This window comes from Phascolarctos cinereus, unplaced genomic scaffold, assembly GCF_003287225.1.
Source record: "Phascolarctos cinereus isolate Bilbo 61053 unplaced genomic scaffold, phaCin_HiC Scaffold_5;HRSCAF=322, whole genome shotgun sequence".
Classification (NCBI taxonomy): domain Eukaryota; kingdom Metazoa; phylum Chordata; class Mammalia; order Diprotodontia; family Phascolarctidae; genus Phascolarctos; species Phascolarctos cinereus.
Window position 1 is genome coordinate 231,007,327 of NW_027555958.1, and position 18,161 is coordinate 231,025,487.

The 18,161-nt window shown below is 40.3% G+C and overlaps 1 protein-coding gene across 19 annotated transcripts in view; it reads left to right on the forward strand.

Annotated features, from left to right (window-relative positions):
* TRERF1 (transcriptional regulating factor 1) overlaps positions 1–18,161 on the forward strand; it is a 323,931-nt gene that overhangs the window by 202,810 nt on the left and 102,960 nt on the right. For 3 of the 19 annotated variants that reach the window (XM_078155357.1, XM_020976821.2, XM_078155358.1), the window contains one exon: positions 12,595–12,644. The exons of the other annotated variants lie outside the window; for them this stretch is intronic. The gene's annotated coding sequence lies outside the window, so the exon portion shown is untranslated. The remainder of the gene's footprint in view (positions 1–12,594; positions 12,645–18,161) is intronic. 19 annotated transcript variants of the gene reach the window in all.

Consider the following 18,161-nt stretch of genomic DNA (forward strand, 5'->3'; position numbering starts at 1 on the left):
CAATTGAGGTTAAGTGACTTGTCCAGGGTCACACAGCTAGTGAGTGTTTTGTTTCTGAGGCTGGATTTGAACTCCTCCTTACTCCAGGGCGGTGCTCTATCTACTGCGCCACCTAGCTGCCCCTAGAGCTTGCATTCTAATAAGGGTAGACAACATACAAATATATAAGCCTTGTCTCTACAGGACCTTATGCTGGAGTAATAGGGATCAGTTGGATATTGACCTTACTAAGTTTTCTTCACACTGAGCTCTTCAGAATCTTTTGACCACCTCTGATCCATTCCTATCTCAGTGCCTTTGACTGTGCCTAGCTTTAAGTTTTATTCATGTTGTTGTTCAGTTGTGTCCAACTTTTTGTGACCCCATTTGGAATTTTCTTGGCAGAGATACTGGAGTGGTTTGCCATTTCCTTCACCAGCTCATTTTACAGATAAGGAAACTGAGGCAAGTAGGTTTAAGTGACTTGCATAGGGTTATACAGCTAGTGTCTGAGGCCAGATTTGAACTCAGAAAGATGAGTTTTCCTAACTGCTATTACTCCATTCACTGTGTCACCTACCTGCCCTAAGACTCATTCATAATTTTATCTATGTCCTAATTGAACTTTTGTATTTTCAGCGCTTTGCTACCTCTTGGTCTAATGGGCTGACTCTTTGCTGTGTATATCTTTTTTCTTAGAAAAATTACTTCCTTCATGTGTGAAGGATGCTGCCGCCAGCATTTCTCCTTCCCCCATTCGTAACTGATATATAGTTCTTGTTTTATTATCATGATTTTACAGATAGAGAAACTGAGACTCTTAGGTGTTGAATTGACTTTTACTTGCCTAGGGTCATGCACTTTATCAGCATTGTTGAAGGTATTCAAACCCAGCTCTCTCCCTATTTCAGGCCCAGGGCTTTCCTTAACATTTGGTATTCCCCTCTGCGCCCCCCCCCCCCTTTTTTTCCTTCTTGTGTAGGTAATCAACCTAATCCATGTGGAGATTATGAAGTTACAGACATGAGTCTGCAAGACTCATTTGACACCTAGTAGGTTTTGTTCTTATATATGGTTACTTATCTTTCTATGTATATGTCATCTCCATTTTGGGATTTTTTTAGCCCTTTGAAGGCTTCTGTTCTATACTGGTTTTTATCTTCAGCATGTACCATAGTCCTCTTCTCCTGGTGCTCAGTCATTATTTGTTGGTCAATGAGCAAGCATCTGTTATGTGATTACTATGTGCCAGGTTCTGTAGTAAGCACAGATGATACAAAGAAAGGGGAAAGGGGTCACTGCCCTCAAGGAGCTTAAATTTCAGTGGGGGAAACACATATGAAAATAGATATCTAAGTACGTTCAAAATATATACAGGGCAGATGGAAAGTGATGTCAGAGGACCAGGGACACTAGCATGGGGGTGGGATGGGGTAGGGCAGGGCAGGAAGGATTTCCTGCAGAAGGTACATTTGCCCTGAGACTTTGAGGAACTAGGGAAACTTAACAAGTGAGGAAGTGAGGAGGGAGAGCGTTCCAGTCATGGGTCAGTGGGGCAAAGATAAAGAGTTGAGAAACAAGAAGTAGACCTGTATGGCTTGATCAGCCTGATCTTACTGTGTATATAGAAGGCAGTAAAATGTAAGAAAGGTAGAAGGGGGGAAGGTTGAGAAGAGCTTTAAATGCCAAATAGAGGACTTTGTATTTGATCCTATAGTTAATGGGGAGACACTGGGATTTAGTTGGGGGTGGGGTGAGGGGAGGTGACATAGCCAGAGCTTTATGGATTGGAGTATGGAGAGAGTTTAGGCAGCAAGGTCAATTAAGAGATTCTTGCAATTGTCCAGGCTAGAGGAGATGAGAACCAGAACCAGGGTGGTGATGGTGATGTTGGTGTAGTGAAGGTGCTATATAAGAGAGATGCTGAAAGGGTAGAAATGACAAAATTTGGCCATGGGTTGGCTATGTGTGGTGAATGAAAAAGAAGAGCAGAATGTGACACTGATGTTCCCAGCCTATGTGACAAAGAGGATGCTTGGTGCCCTTGACAGTAATATAGTTATATGGGAAAGGAGAGAGTTTGGGTGGGAAATAAAATACAGAGAGAGGTTAATGGTTAGTAGATTAAGAGAACTGTGTTGGGGGAATAGGAGAGACTCACAGGAGAAGGGAGATTTGTTAAAAAAAATGTATAATGGACACTCTACTTACAAAAGACAAAAATTGAACTATAGTTACAAAATTGAATGTTTACGGTGAATCTTTTTAAAACAAGAAGGGCTGGGCTGTATTCAGTGGTGTCAAACTTAGATAGAAACAGATCCCTTTGGGTCCCATCTTGACTTGGAAAACTACAAATTAACATTATCTATATTGTGTTTTTATTTATTTTGTTAAATTTCCCAATTATATTTTAATTTGGTTCCAGCCCCACTTGGGAGTTTTGACAGCAGGCCAGCACACACTTGCACACTTGATGTCTCTGCTGTAGATGCTTCAGGAGTCTGCCTGGGCACCAAGGTTGTTGTTCTTCGTCTTTCATTCTCATAGAGGACCGTGACATCAGGAAGGTGATGTCATGACTTGCAAGTGAATTGGATTTAAGTGAAGGAGGGCTGTGCAAAGTCACCAGCCTCACTTTGTCCTCCGGAGCCATCTGGGTCCAATGGCAAGATATAGATCAGGATGACTAGAAATTGCCCCCAGGCACTCAAGAGCTCATATAGTTGCTTCATGGTTTTTGCTTAAAGGCTCTAGGAGCATAAGTGGCAGTATCTAGAATGGTCATAGTAGTTGTTCAAAGTTTCAGCAGCAGCTGAATTGTGGACATCTTACACGTTAATTCCTTTTCCCTCCATTCCAAGGCCATCAACCATACAGAGAGGCTTTGAGCTGGGAGGAATGAGCTAAAGATTAAAGCAAATAATGGAGTATAATGTGCCCTCTGAACTTTAGGGATTATAGCACCATAGATCTAGGGATGGAAGGGACCACAGAGCTAATCTAGTTCTACCCCCTCATTAAGAGAAGTGTCCTTTCTAGAAAGACTTGAGTTCAGGATCTGCCTCTGATTGCACATCTTTCAGCAAGTTACTCAACCTCTTAGCACTCTGCGCAGCTTTCTAAGACTCTATTTTATTTTATTTTTACTTTTTTAAATTTTTTTAGGCAATTGGAGTTAAGTGACTTGCCCAGGGTCACACAGCTAGTAAGTGTCAAGTGTTTGGTTTGAGGCTGGATTTGAACTCAGGTCCTCCTGACTTCAGGGCCGGTGCTCTATCCACTGCACCATCTAGCTGCCCCTCTAAGACTCTAAATTGAAGAGCAGATATCCCTTGACATTGGTGAAGATTATTTTCTCACTGGAATTCCATATACCAATGGAATCACAAGTCGGGTCCAAAAAATAAATGCTTGTTGAATTGGAATGGAGTAGATAAATGTCAGCTATTGTACCACCTACCCTGCAGGAATGTTGTGAAGGAATACTTTGTAAATGAGTCATTATTATCTCATTATTTTGCCACTTCTATTATTAATATTAATATTTCATCAAGCTAATGGAAATTCAGAATATTAGTAATTGTCATTGAGCTAATGGAATCCCTGAAGGGGAACTCTGAATAGGCTTGGGGAGGAAAGATTTAGGAAGAAGAAGCAGGTTTAGGGAAGCCTTTCAGTTTAAGCCTGGGGTCGTTATTGAAGAGGAAAGGAGGTGCGAATTAGTCCGGTTTTGGCATTGCTGCTAATTTAGCATATGACCCTAGATTATACTGTGAAGAATGTTGTCCTCTTGGCCTGTTGGGTCTTTGGAATGGCAACAGGAGTAAATTCCTCTCATGTGGAACTGTGTTCATCTCCTCATGGAATTTCATCACCCAAATGCTTGGCTTTTTGTCCAGGTTCTGTGTCTTCTTGCCTTCTTCAGGAGCAGAGGTAGCTTTATTTGTCATCCAGACTTCCTAAGCTGGATACTTTTATTCATTTATACAGATACACAGATATGCATTCATTCACGCAACCTTTGTTAAGAGCCTACTGTATGCAAGGGTACCATACAAGCCACTGGAGGGGATGCAAAGTTTAAATATGCTCAGTCAGAAAGTGTCTAGTCAGAAAAAATGAGGGACTTCCTTGGAGGTAGAGGACCCTCTCTTTCCAAAACCTTCAGAGAAAGAGAGAGAGAGCGAGGGAGCAGCTGTGCTCCTGAGATTGTTCTCTGAGGGTATGTACCCACCCTATACCTAAAGAGAGACCACTGTGGAACTCCAAGTAGAACTTCAGGAAATTAGGCCAAATAGGAAACTCTAAATTTAAAAGAAAAAAAAAAGGTTATTTATTGAGGGTGAGAGTTAGCTGCTACCACACAGGGCAGTTGCTATTATGTGATGATTTATGATTCTGTTGTATTTCTATTTATAAGATTGGCTGGTTAACCAAGGCCTCTTGCTTTAATTAGAGCTTTTAACTCATAAAATAGTGGCTGAGCCCAGTTTTCCCATATGAAATGATATAATACAGATATAATTTCATTGGTGATGGATGTGTAATTAAAGCAGAAGCTCCCTCTTAAGCATTTTGCGCTGGGAATAGATGTGTAAACAGAAGTGCAAGTTATATACTTGCAATTCTTCTTCTTTGTTATACACATTAGTTATAATTCCATCTCTAGCTGTGATATAGATATATTCCTGTTTATATCTTAGTCTGATGTTTTTTGTCTACTGCTCATGTGGCCTACAGATATGTTTCGTATTGTTTACCCTAGATTGTAAACTCCTGGGGCAAAGGAGTTTTTTCTGTCCTATGTCCATTTCTCTCCCCCTCTGCTCCTTCCCCTGTGCAGTGGTCTAGCATTGGCCCATGTACCATAACTAAGTGCTTTTAAGACTTTGTAATTCTGACCAGGATAGCTGGAGTTGAATGGCTCAGTTTCAGGAAAACCTGAGTTAAAATCCAGCCTTAGACACTAGGTAGCTGTATGACCCTGGGCAAGTCACTTAAACTCATTCTCTTAATCCACTGGAGAAGGAAATGGCAAACCACTTCTGTATGCTTGCCAAGAATACCCTATGGATAGTTTTGGTATGCAGTGGTCCACAGGGTCATTGAAGAGTTGGACAGTGACTCAGCGACTGAACAATTCTAATCAACACAGTGATTCACCACAGCTCCAAAGAATTCATGTTATAAAAGGCTATTCACCTCCAGAAAAAGAATTGATGGAAGCATTTTTTCTTTTTCTAGCTTCTTCCACAACCCCTACGCCCTGAACATGGTTAATGTGGAAATATTTTTTGCATGATTGTATATGTATAATGAGAATCATATTTCTTGTCTTCTCAATAGGTGGGGGAGGGGGTGAAGGGAAGGAAAGCATGTGGAACTGCAAATAAAAATAAAATTAACTATATATCTAGAGAGAAAACTTTCAATATAAAAATTTTTCTTTTAGAAGAAAATTTTATTGATAGCTTTTTTTCCTACATCACCTTCATAGCTGATGTGTACCTCCTCTGTCACTCTGCAGAGAGCCATTCTTTGTAGCAAAGATTTTTAAAAATTAAAATTTAGCATCACCTGTGTTTCCCAATGATTCCCTTTCTCCTCCCTCTTTCCCAGAGAGGCATTCTTTATAACAAAGAATAAAAAATAGGGGGAAAAACTAGCTAAAATATTGAAAAAAATTTGACATTTTATGCCATGCTCTATACCCATAGGCCATCATCTTAGCAAGGAAGGAGAGTTGGGAGGTACTTTCTCTTATCTTTCAGGCCAAGTTTGGTCATTATAATTTCAGTGATAATTGTTTTCTTGTTTTGTTATTATTTACATTTATTGTTACTATTATGTAGATATTTTCTTGGTCTGGCTTGTTTCACTTGATATTAATCCTAGGATGTCTTCCTGAGGTTTTTCTGTATTTTCCTTTGATCTTTACAGTGTCCTAAGAGCCCATTATATTTTCATTGCGTAATTTCTTTAGCTATTCTCCAATAGATGGATGCTCACTGTTTCCAGTCCTTTACTGTGTAAAATGCTGCTATAATTATTTTGATGTTGACGGCACCTTTTCTAATCTTTGACCTCCGTGGGGTTTATGTCTAACAGTAGGATCTCTGGGTCAAAAGGTATGGACATTTTCATCACTTGGAATAACAGCTTCTTAATGATGATTATTGTCCTTGTCATGAGTTATTCGATCTTTAGCCCTCTGTACCCTGCAGATAACCTGTCAGCTCTGATCTTTCTAAACCTCCATTCTCATTTTTTTCTGCCTGACCGGCCCCGACCTTTCTGCTCCTTTGATCTTATAGAATCATAGAATGGAACCTTAGAGATCACCTGGTCCAAGCCCCACTTTTTACAGATGAGGAATCTGAGTCCCAGAAAGAGGTGGTAATGCTAATGTTACAAGTCTTATTTCTGGTAAAATGGGATGGATAAGAGTTTTCACTCCCAGTCCTGTATTCTGGGCACTGTGCCTCACCATTTAATTCACATAATTCCCGTTCCATACCTTCCCCATTGGTTAGTAATTAAATATCTGTGCTTCTGTTAGTGGCATTCCTCCTAATGTCAGTACCTTAATAGATAAGTTTTAGGGAATCCCCTGAGGTCCTGAGAAATGAAGACACATAACCTATGGTCACATAGCAAACAGGGGTCAGAGGTAGCATTTCAACCTTCATCTTCCTGACCGCAAGTTCAGCATTCCGTCCAATAACCTACACCTTCATGCATGCTATTTTCAGAACCTCTAAAACATTTTCTTCCTTTAGCTTTTCCATGTATTTCCTTTGCTGCTCTGACCCCCTTCAGACAGGCCTACAGGAGTGCATGGAAGCTGCTTCCTCCCCCCCTCCCCTTCTGTCATCTCTCAGCATGAACACTGAGCTTGGAATATAGCATTAATATTAATGTGTTTATTTGCCCCCGAGCTTGGCTCTTTTTCTATTGCATCTTCGTGTGTGTGTGTGTGTGTGTGTGTGTGTGTGTGTGTGTGTGTGTGTGGCACGCGCCTACACACACGTGCTTTATATAGTTCACTGAGTCCTGTATGTTCCTATAATCTTCGTGGCTCCTTAAATGGCTTTTTGTCCAAGTCATTGCTTCTTAAGCCTCCTGATTCATGGACTGGGCCCATAGCCTTTGCCCCTCAGTGATTCTCCAGGGGGGTGGAGTGTCCCCAGATTTGCTTAATAATGCAGCTGGTGATTATGATGAATTAAGCACTGGGTTTGGAATCAGGAATTGTTGATTTAGGTCTTGACTTATTAGTTGTGTATGTCACTGTGGGGAAAGCCCCATTTAATTGCCCTAGGCTGTAGGTTCCTTATCTGTAAAATGGAAATACTAATAATTGAGATAGTTACCTCACTGGGCTGTCTGCTCAGGACACATTTATTAAACACCTACTATGTGCTAGGCACTGTGCTAAGTACCAGAGATACCAAAAAAAGTATTTAAAAAAAAAGACAGTCCCTAGGGGCAGCTAGGTGGTACAGTGGATAGAACACTGGTCCTGGAGTCAGGAGGACCTGAATTCAAATCTAGCCTCAGACACTTAATAGCTGTGTCACCCTGGACAAGTCACTTAACCTCAATTGCCTCCCCCCCCCCAAAAAAAATCCCTGCCCTCAAGGAGCTCACTTTGTAAATTTAGCAGTGTTGTATAAATATGTCTGCTCTTACTGTATTAACTTGGACAGCTGCTGAAGTTCTTTTGTTCACTCTATACTTATGATTTTAACTTGGTATAGGAGATTACTGGTGTGGAAACTTCCTCTACCTATGCAGATGGGACCCAGATGCATCATTTTTTATGGAAAGAGCCAGAAGCCACTTGGTTTAACTTCACTCTAGCTTTTCCGGGTGCTTTCCAACTGTACTTGTTCAACATTACAGTCTGTGTTGAATGGGCAGCTCACTGCATCCTCCCCTTTGCTGTTGGAGGCCAGCCTGGCCACAGTGCATCCCACACTGGTATTTAGGGATCAGCAGTGACTCTCCAGTGATTTGAGGATCTCACTTTCTAAGGCTCTGTTTGCCATATCTTTCTCTCTCCTTTGCTTAGTTAAGAAGCATCAGTGACTCCCTGCTGGCTCTTGAATAAAATCAAAATTCCTGTAATTCAGTATTATTTTTAAAAAGATCCTCACAAGTCTGGTTCCAGCCTATCTTTCCAGACTTGTTTCATATCATTTTCCTTCATGAATTCTGTGTATCTACTAAACTGTCAGGAAGTCAGCCAACAAGCATTTACTAAGTGCTGACTAGGTGCCAGGCACTGTGTTATGCCCTGGGGATACAAAGAAAGACAGAAGAGTGGTCCCTGCTCTCAAAGGAGTTCATAGTGTAATGGGGAAGATAAAATGCAAACTGCAGTATATAAACAGGATAAATTGGGGATAATTAACAGAGGGCAGATTCCTATACAGGGCGTTCTGCTTCCCACTTTGTGCCCTTGCAGTGGAAGCCTTTCATCCTTACTCTTCAGCTTCCTCACCATCACCTCTTGGAATTCCTAGCTCTTCAGGGCCTAGCTCAGTCTGTCTCCTTTCTTGGACCTTTCTTTGTCTCTTCAGTATCCGGCACATTTTTTTGCTGTTGTTCAGTTGTTTTCAGTCATGTCCTACTCTTCATGACCCTTGGTGGGATTTTCTTGGCAAGGATATTGGAGTGGGTTGCCATTTCCTTCTCCAGCTCATTAGTTGCCCTACCTGGCATATAATAAGTGTTTAATAAATGCTACTTGACTGATTGATTCCCCTAGTGTTCTTTAACCTTAATTACTTAGTATTTTGTTTTTGTTTTGCGTTTATGTTTATTGATGTTGTTCTCTTCATCCACCCCCTTACCCCCCGTCTCCCAAAAATGTAAGCTTCATGAGGGCAGGAATTTTTTGTCTTTGTATCTCCTGTTCACTGGTGCCCTGCGATGTGTCTTGTAGATAATAGGCACATAATAAATACACGTTGAAAAGGATCTGGGACTGCCTCTATTCAGCTTGCTTTGTTCATGTTCAGCACATCATTCTTGTGGGCATGGACTAATTTTCCATCTAAACTGAAGAGAATCAGTGATAGGGATAACACAAGGCAGTTTTTTTGTTTGTTTGTTTGTTTGTTTGTTTGATTTTTGTCTGCAAATCATCACCCTTGTTTGACTTTGGCTTGTGTTTAATGGTTCCTTTTCTCCCAGCGGATTCTTTTGGGGTTTTTTGTTTGTTTGTTTTTTGTTCCTCCTATTAAAAATTAATTTTCGTCCCTCTGGCTTAGCAGCCAGACTATGGGGAAGCAGCTTCCATGTGCTAAGGGGGTGAAAAAGGGAAGAGTCAGTGTGGGATTAAAAAATTACTTGAAATCTGGCTCCTTACAGGGGAACCATAGTCCAAGATGGAGGGGAGTGAAGACAATTACTGCTTCAACATTTACTAGCTGCTCTCGTCTGTGCATCCAGCGTAGTAGCACTGGTGATACAAGGATGAGCAAGAAACCATCCCTATCCTTAGGGATTCGGCATTCTTCTGGACTGACAGGAACAGGACACAGGCAGGATGGATGAGAACAGGAGGCAAGATTGAAGAGTCAGAGGAAGGGGACTGCTGAATAGGTGCCCAAAACCAACCCTGCCCCACGTTTTATGGAATTGCAGTACTTAAAGACAGAACAAGAGCAATAAAGCGTGTTCCTAGGTACTTGTCATTTGGAGAAAAATGAAATGAGTTACATTTTCCTCCCCTGCTTCTGGCTTTTTGTTCTCCCTAACATGAATAATATGAATACTTGAGTATCTTCAAGTCGGTTTTTTTATTAGACCAATTCTTGACTTTACATCTTATTCAAAGCCTGATACCTTTCCTTTGGATGTATTCAGGAAACTCCTTGAATAAATGTAAGATAAGAGTATTTCCTCCTTTTTTAGAAAAATTCCTCCTTAAATCTTTTATTGTTGTTCCTTTCGGTGTATCACCATCACTTCTAATTACCATTTCCTCCCCCAATTCCCAACCTCCAACCAATAGGAACACTCCCTTGTAACAAGTAGCCGAGCAAAATGAAGTCATTGCACTGACCTTGACAAAAAAATGTATGGCACACTTGACACCTGTAATTTACCATTCTTTGGTGGAGTGGCGTGAGACAAGCTTCACCCTAAGTCCTTAAAGTCATAATTAAACCTCAGATTTTCAAATGTCCTTAGTATCTAAGGGGTGAGGTTAGTCAGTATTTGTGTTTGTATGTCAAAGGTGCAATTCTCTTCCAGATACCTGTAGTACTTCTGTCAGAATATTTTTTGGGGGGGGTGAGGCAGTGGGGTTAAGTGACTTGCCCAGGGTCACACAGCTAGTAAATGTTATGTTATGTATGGAGTCCTCCTGACTCCAGGGCCAGTGCTTTATCCACTGTGTTGCCTCGCTGCCAGTTGGGTATTCTTATTGGTCATGTGTGTAAAACACATTGCTTTAAAGTGGTTGTTTTTTATAATAATTCTTTTGTAGATCCATTTTGGTTTCCAGAAGGAGGGAAAAGAATGTAGGGGTGGAGAGGAAAGCCTTCCTGAATAGATGATAGCCCCATTTGGCTTTAGAGTTGGATACTGCATCAGAAATCATCATTGCCAAACCCCTCATTTGACAGATAGGGAAACTGATGCCTTAGATATTTAATGGCTTGCCCAAATTCAAATAAGCAGTGAATACTAGATCTTGGATTCAAACTTCAGATCCAAAACTTCCCCCCACCTCAATAGAAGTGAAGGGCACAGTCCTGTAAGAATCTCAAACTGAATACTGAGGTTAGGATCACTAAAGGATTTTACAATTTATATTTTATTTTTGCTTTTGTCAGTACTTTTTTTTGTTGTTGTTATTCACCACAAAGACCTACCAGCAGATGCTACAGTGGAGGGGAGGTTTCTAATGGAGTACCTCAGAGATCTGTCCTTTGCTTTGTTCTTTTCAATATTTTTCTCAGTTACTTGGATGAAAATGTAAAATAATGTATCTATCAGATTCATGGATGACATGAAACTAAGAAGGATAGTTCACACATTGGAAGTCAGAATCTGAGTCCAGAAAGATCTCAAGAGACTAGAATGGTTGACCAAAGTTAATAAGATTACGTTTAAGAGAAAAAAATGTATAAAACCTTACCCATGGGTTCAAAATGTCAACCGCATAAATACTTAATGAGAATATGAGTAGGCACCAGTTCAAATGAATAAAAGAAGACCTGAGAGTTTCAGTGAACTGCATCTTCAGTCTGAGTTGAAGTGGGATGTGGCAGCCCCCAAAATTAGCACTGTTGGCTATATTCATAGATGCATATTTGTGAAAGATTATCCCAAGGTACTTGCCCTGGTAAGACTACATTGGGAATATTGTGTCCTGTTCTGATGTCAGTGTTTTGGGAAGGATGTTGACGTACTCAAGCATATTTTTGAGATGGCTACCAGAATAGTGAGCCTACTGGAAACCATGCTTTTTGAGCATCAGTTGAAAGAACTGGGAGTATTTCACCTGGGCAAAAAGAAGGTTTGGGTGGTAACTGGTAGTGACCTTTCAAGAATATGTTGGGTAACTTGTAAAAGTGAAATTAGAATTGCTTTGTTTTAATTGAGCAGAATTAGAAACAATACATCAAAACTTTGTAACAATGAGATCTTTCCAAAAGGGAAAGTATACTTCCTTGAAAAGCATAGTGGGTTCCCTCTCCCTCGAATTGAGGGGGAGGTGTTCAAGAAAGACTAGATGACCCTCTCTCAGATGAAAAAAATCACCGTTACCCTCTTCCAACCCTTGGAATCTATGATGCTATGATTCCATTACTTTAGACAGACAACACATTTAAAGGATTGTAATAGCAGTCCCTAGGATTAAGGCTGGGGAAAAAATGTCTGCATATCTTTGGGTAGATGTGATGTTGGGCTCTCCATTCTTCTAATCAGACCTGAAACTGTGTGTTACACCTGGATCCGTGAAGTCATTTTTTTTTTCCTTCTGAATCCTTCACTCTGTAGGTATCTTGAGGATTCATTTAATTTAACATAAATTTGTCAAGTACCCATTGTATCCAAGACATTATACTAAGTTCTGGGAATAATTAGGATGAAAAAAGGACATAAATCCTGCCCTTGAAGATATTACACTTTAGTTGGGGGGTGATAAGGTGATTATGAAAATAACTATAATATTAGAAAATGATCTTATGATAAATTTTGTAAACAGAACTGTAACTAGGGTTGGGTAATTGAGCCTTTGTCCCCCAGGGTGCCAAATCCTTAAGCAGCTTAGAAAAAATTGACTGTAACATTTGGTTAGTCAGAATAACCTCTCCCAGCCCCAAATGAATTGTGTACCTGTTTAGTCCTATTTGCCTTAAGTATCAACATTGCTTATTTGCTACAGGGGAAAAATCAAATAGAGTAGCCTGAGAGATTTGAATTACTGGTTGGGGAAATCAGGAAAGGTTTGGGGAGTCTACCATCCTAGCCAAAGAAAAATTAAAACCTAATTTTGAAGAAGATTTCCCTACTCCCTTTCAGGCACCCATTTCCCTATGCAGAAACTCTTCCAGATGTCTGAATCTTTTCTTTCTTTTCTGACTTCAGGGTATATGGACAACAGCTGGTTCCATTCATCCTCCCTCGAAAAATGCTTGGTAAAATTGAATTACATATTCTCCTCTTATCCTTCATTTCTCCACTGACATTTTAGGGGAAAGATGGCATGATCAAAGGGATGTGATATTTTTCTTCCCCATGCCCTTTGTTAGTAACCCATCATAACTCAGAGCTGCCTCTGCTACATAGTAATTTTTCCAAGTCACATTACAAGCGTTTTCCCCCAATATGAATGAATATCCGTTGTTCTAAAAGTTACAGGTCTTTTTTTGGGTACTCCTCTTTTCCCGTATAAACAACATCACACATATTTGGAGCTTATAAAGTTGGCCTGGGCCAGCATGATGCAGTTGAAAGAAACAGTAGATTTAGACTCAGAGGACCTGGATTTAAATCCACACTGCCTGGGTGGTGGCCCTCAGAAAATTGTGTTAACGTCTCTGGGCCCCGTTTCTTCATCTAGAACCTTCAACTAGAAGGTGGAGGAGGCAGGGTTGAAGATTTTTTCATTTGTTGTATTTGCATCTAGAGTTCCTAGCACATAGTAGGCATTTAATAAATTTTTAATAATAATTAATTATAAATATTATATATTTTATATATAATAAATCAGAAATAAAATAATTAATAATTAATAAATGGTCTCTAAGATCCCTTTCCAGTTCTAAGTTGAGTTTTTTCTGGCAGCTAAGTGGTGCAGTGGATGGAACAATAGACTTTGAGTCAGGAAGACCTGCGTTCCATTCCTACCCCACACACTTACTAGCAGTGTGACCCTCAGCAAGTCACTTAACCTCTCTGCCTCAGTTTCCTCATCTGAAATGAGAAAATGATAGCACCTATCTTATAATGTGTGAGAATCAAATGAGATGAAATATGCAAAGTGCTTTCAAACTTTACCTTAAAGCACTATATAAATAATGATTGTTGTTATTATTCAGAGAGAAAATAATAGATTGAAAAATGCTAGGGATCTTTGGAGGTCTTCTAGTCCAATTCTACATTTTAGAAATGAAGAAACTGAGTTTTAGACTTGTCTAAGACCATACTGATAATAAGTGTACCTTAAGAATTGGACCCTGAATCATTTTGGTCTGCTGACTTCCAGTCACACTAATATGAAAGGTTATATTCTGTCTGTAGTAGAGTACCCACTCTGGTGTGAAGGCTTGCTCATCCATCTTTAGTGTCTGCCTGGCACTCAGCTCTCACCTGTGTCTACAAGAAGCTGTAGCATGTGCAGTGGCCACACCCTGGTAAACCATCTCAGCAGACAGGTAGAATCAGGTTGAGAACAACTGACAAACCTCAAACCCATCAGTGAGTTGGGGATGTCTACCCCAAGCATGTGAAGACTTCCCCTTAGAATGAGCAGAAGAGAACGGTTTGTTCCAACAGTCCCAAAGGCGGCTGAAGCAGGCACTTGGCGCGCTTAGAGCTTGGCGAATACGCCGGGATATCCACTGCATCCCCAGCCATCAGTAGTCTTGACTTTTGTCTTGCGGCTGGCCTTAAATGGCTCTGGAAGAGAGAGTGAGGCTGACAGCTTTGCCCAACTCTGCCTCACTTAAATCCAGTTCATGCAGGAGTCAAGACATCACCATATGATGTCACTGGTCCTCTTAGAAAACGAAAGACTAACACCAGCCCACCCATATCAGTGAAATTATAGTTCTTTTTTGATATGTTCAAGTAGTACCACTATCATTTAAAAATTACGCTTAATAGCCATTTCTAGGTATCTTTCCCACCATAAACCCTGCTATGAAACAGAAAAATATAGCTAAACAAAACCCACCCACACAGTGGCCAGGTCTGAAAACGTCTGTATTTTCTACATTGAAAGAAGTGCCCCTTCCTGCCTCCCTGCCAAACACTCAGTTATTATAATTACTTAATATGCACAGTTATTTCATTTTAGTGTTGTGTTCATTGCTATTTATTCTAGTCCTTGTGGCTTGTTTTCTTAGTTCTCACTGCACTCTATATCAATTCATACAAGTTGGAAAAGTTATTTGGCATGTTTACTAAGATTAATCTTTTTTTTCCTTTTTTTTTTCAGTATCTGAACATGATGGTTGAGGAATGTGTCGGGTGTGGGGGGAGATAGCCTAGATGTAAGAAATTGTTGTAGAGATTTCTTAAAGTGAATTAGCTGTGTGAACTTAATTGAGAGTTGACTGTACAGTAAAAATTCCCTAACTGATTAAGGGGAAGGACCAGTTTAAATGAGAAATCTGGTATACAGAAACTGTTATATGGTGGAGAGTATTTGGACTGGTTGCCTAAAGACCTTGGTTTCATGCTTGACCATGCCATTGACTAATTGTTTTTATCTCTGGAAAATTGCTTCATGTTCCTGGGCCTTAATTTCTTAATCTATAAAATGAGGGATATTGTAGGATCATCGATTTTGAGCCAGAAGATACATTCAAAAGATCATTTATGGAACTCAAAACTTAAAAAAAAAACAACCTGAATGTTAAAAATTGTTTTTAATGTGTGTAATTGGGCAAAAATATATATTTTTTAAATAAAAGGGGAAAAAAAAGATCATTTAAGGGGTTGCAGGACTTTTATATCAATAGGGGGAGTTTGAGCTGGAAGAGACTTACCCGAGTTTATAACCTTATCATTGTCCTCAGTTCCTCACTCTGTCTCACTCTATATATCCAGTCATTTGCCAGATCTTGCCATTTTTACCTCCACAACATCTCTCCTATCTGTCTCCTCCTCTCCCCTCACCTTAGTTCAGGCCCCTTTCACCTCTGTCCTTACACTATTATTACAGGTTACTCATTGGCCTCCCTGCCTCAAGTCTTTCTCCAGTCCCATTTATCCTCCATACGGCTGCCATAGTGATTTTCCTGAGGCACATATCTAATAATATCACTTCCCTATTCATTAAATTCCCATGGCTCCTAATTGCTTCCTAATAAAATAAAAACTCCTACACTTGACTTTTAAAGACCTTCACAATCTGACCCACCCCCAGTCCAGAATGACCATGAATTCCAAATTAATGAAATGGATGGATGTAAAGAAAAAGCATTGACAGTGGAATTAAGAGATATGGATATTAGTTCTTCCAGTTACTAGTTGTGTGACCTTGCACCAGATGTTTTTCTTCTGGGCTTGTTTCTTCTTATGTAAACTGTACATAACCACACTTGCATCACTTACCTGTCCCTGACAGGGTTTTATGTGAGTAGCTGGTCAGATGATATACGAAAAGTATCTTGTAATTGTAAAATGCTATATAAATATGAACTGAGATTATGATTAATAATATTGTCATTGTGAGTAATGAGGTTTTCCCTCTATTTTGCAGCTACTTTGTCCCATCAGGTTTGGGTGTGGGGAAAGGAGAGGGAGAGGACAAACATTTATTAAGGGTCTGCTATGTGCTAGCCACTGTACCATGCACTTTGCAAATATCATCTCATTTGATTCTTACTGCGGGGTAGGTATTATTATCCCCATTTTGCAGTTGAGGAAACTGAGGCAGAGAGCAATTAAGTGACTTGTGCAGGGTCACACAGGTAGTAAGTATCCGAGGCTAGATTTGACCTCAGCTCTTCTTGATGCTGAGCCTAGCATTCAATCCACTGTGCCACCAGCAGGGAACTTAGGTCAATTATTTCCTTTCTTAGGACCTCAGTCTCCTCATTTGTAACCTCAAGAAGTTGAAATATTCATCATCCATTCAGTCAACAAGCATTTATTATGGATATTTATTATAGATGACCTGTTTTAATTTTACAAGCGATCGTTTTTAGAGCACAGGAAACTGAATCTCCAAGAAAGGAAATGGCAGAGCAAGGATTTGAACCCTTTGAAACAGATACAGTGCTTTTCCCATACACCAAACTAAATTCCTTTCTAGACCTGACATTTCTAACCCTCCTTGCCCCTCAATGTCTCTTTCCCTTAGGGTAGCAACATCCAGATTGGGATGGCTCATCTCTTCAGTATTCTTGGCAAGTACTAACTAGCATGTCTCCATTTATATAGCATAGCCTCCAGAAAAGTAAGGTGTCTTAGCAACAGCACTCAGGAGCTGGGAGAAGAGTAATATGAAGACTCAGGTTGAGAATTCTGCCCATCTAGCTGGAGAGACCCTGGGAGCTTTAAGGAGGAGGCAGCCTTCTCTTCTTGCTAATTCCAGCCACAGTGGTACCTGTGACAGGAAAATAGTCTCCAGATCCTTAGCCGGTTCGGTTCAATTGAACAAGCGTTTATTAATATGAAGAGCCTACCCTGTGCCAGCTACTGTACTAAGTACTGGGAATACTAGTACAATCCCTGCCTTCAAGGAGCTTATTTTTTGTTGAAGACATGGGCACAAATAAATGCAAAGGAATTTCATGAGTGGTTGGGAAGTGGAGTTGGCTAGGAGACCCTACGTATCCTTTGGACAGGGAGGAAAACTGTGGAGACAGAACAGTTGGTCTCATTTGACCCAAGCCTGGGATTTCTCCTAAGACTGGTGGTTCTGTCTGTTGGTTTCTCAGTTGCCTCTGAAACCTCCATTTCCACTTCCCTTTTAAAAAATAATCTTCCCCAGTCCTGGCTACCAATTTCTTCTCTGTAGTGGGTGGCATGAAAGGAATACTTAGCACCTCATTTTGTTCTGGGGCTTCCTATCTCATTCACCCTGCTGTTCACATCTTGTTTCTCCACCACCCCCTTAGCCTGCCCCTACTTCTCTTTTTAGTTGGATGTAAGAGGTTTTCATTTTACTGGTCAGGCAGTTGAGGAAAACTTCTGGATTCAGATTTTAGAATCATAGTTATAGAACTTAATCCCTTCCCTGCTCTCCGTGTGTGTGTGTGTGTGTGTGTGTGTGTGTGTGTGTGTGTGTGTGTGTGTGTGAGAGAGAGAGAGAGAGAGAGAGAGAGAGAGAGGGAGAGAGAGAGAAATACTTTGTTTATTCCCTTAATCCTACTACCTGACCACCTTTATAGAGCACCTTTATGTACTTTTGCAAAAGCACTTTGCATAAAGTATTTCATTTGATCCTTACAAAGGCTTCAAAGGGTTATTATTTCCCCATTTTGCAGATGGAGAAATTGAGACTTAGAATGATTCCTGGCTTGTCTTGGTCCAGGCAGCTAATCAATATCTGAAGAGGGATCTGAACCTAGATCCTCCTGACCTCAGGTGCATCATTTGATCCACTGTGCCTCTTACTTAATCCTTGTAATGACTCCATGATATAGGTAGGGCAGACAGGGTTTTTTTTTTATCTCTATTCTGTAGAATGGGAAATGAGAATTATTCAACAGCAATATAGGTGTAGTGGAAAAGAGCACTTGACTGGACTACTACTGGCTGTCACTAGCCTATCTTTTATCTATTCTGGTCTACAATTTCATTAGCTGTAAAAAGAGTGGCTTAAAATGGATGATCTCTAAGTTCTTTTCCAGGTTTTAACATTCTGTGGTTCTATGACTTAGCCATTATCAAAGTTAATTAATAGTGTATCCAGAGCATAATCCAGTTCCTTAGATGCCCTGCCTTGAGACTTTTCTTTTATCCTCCTCCTCCTCCTC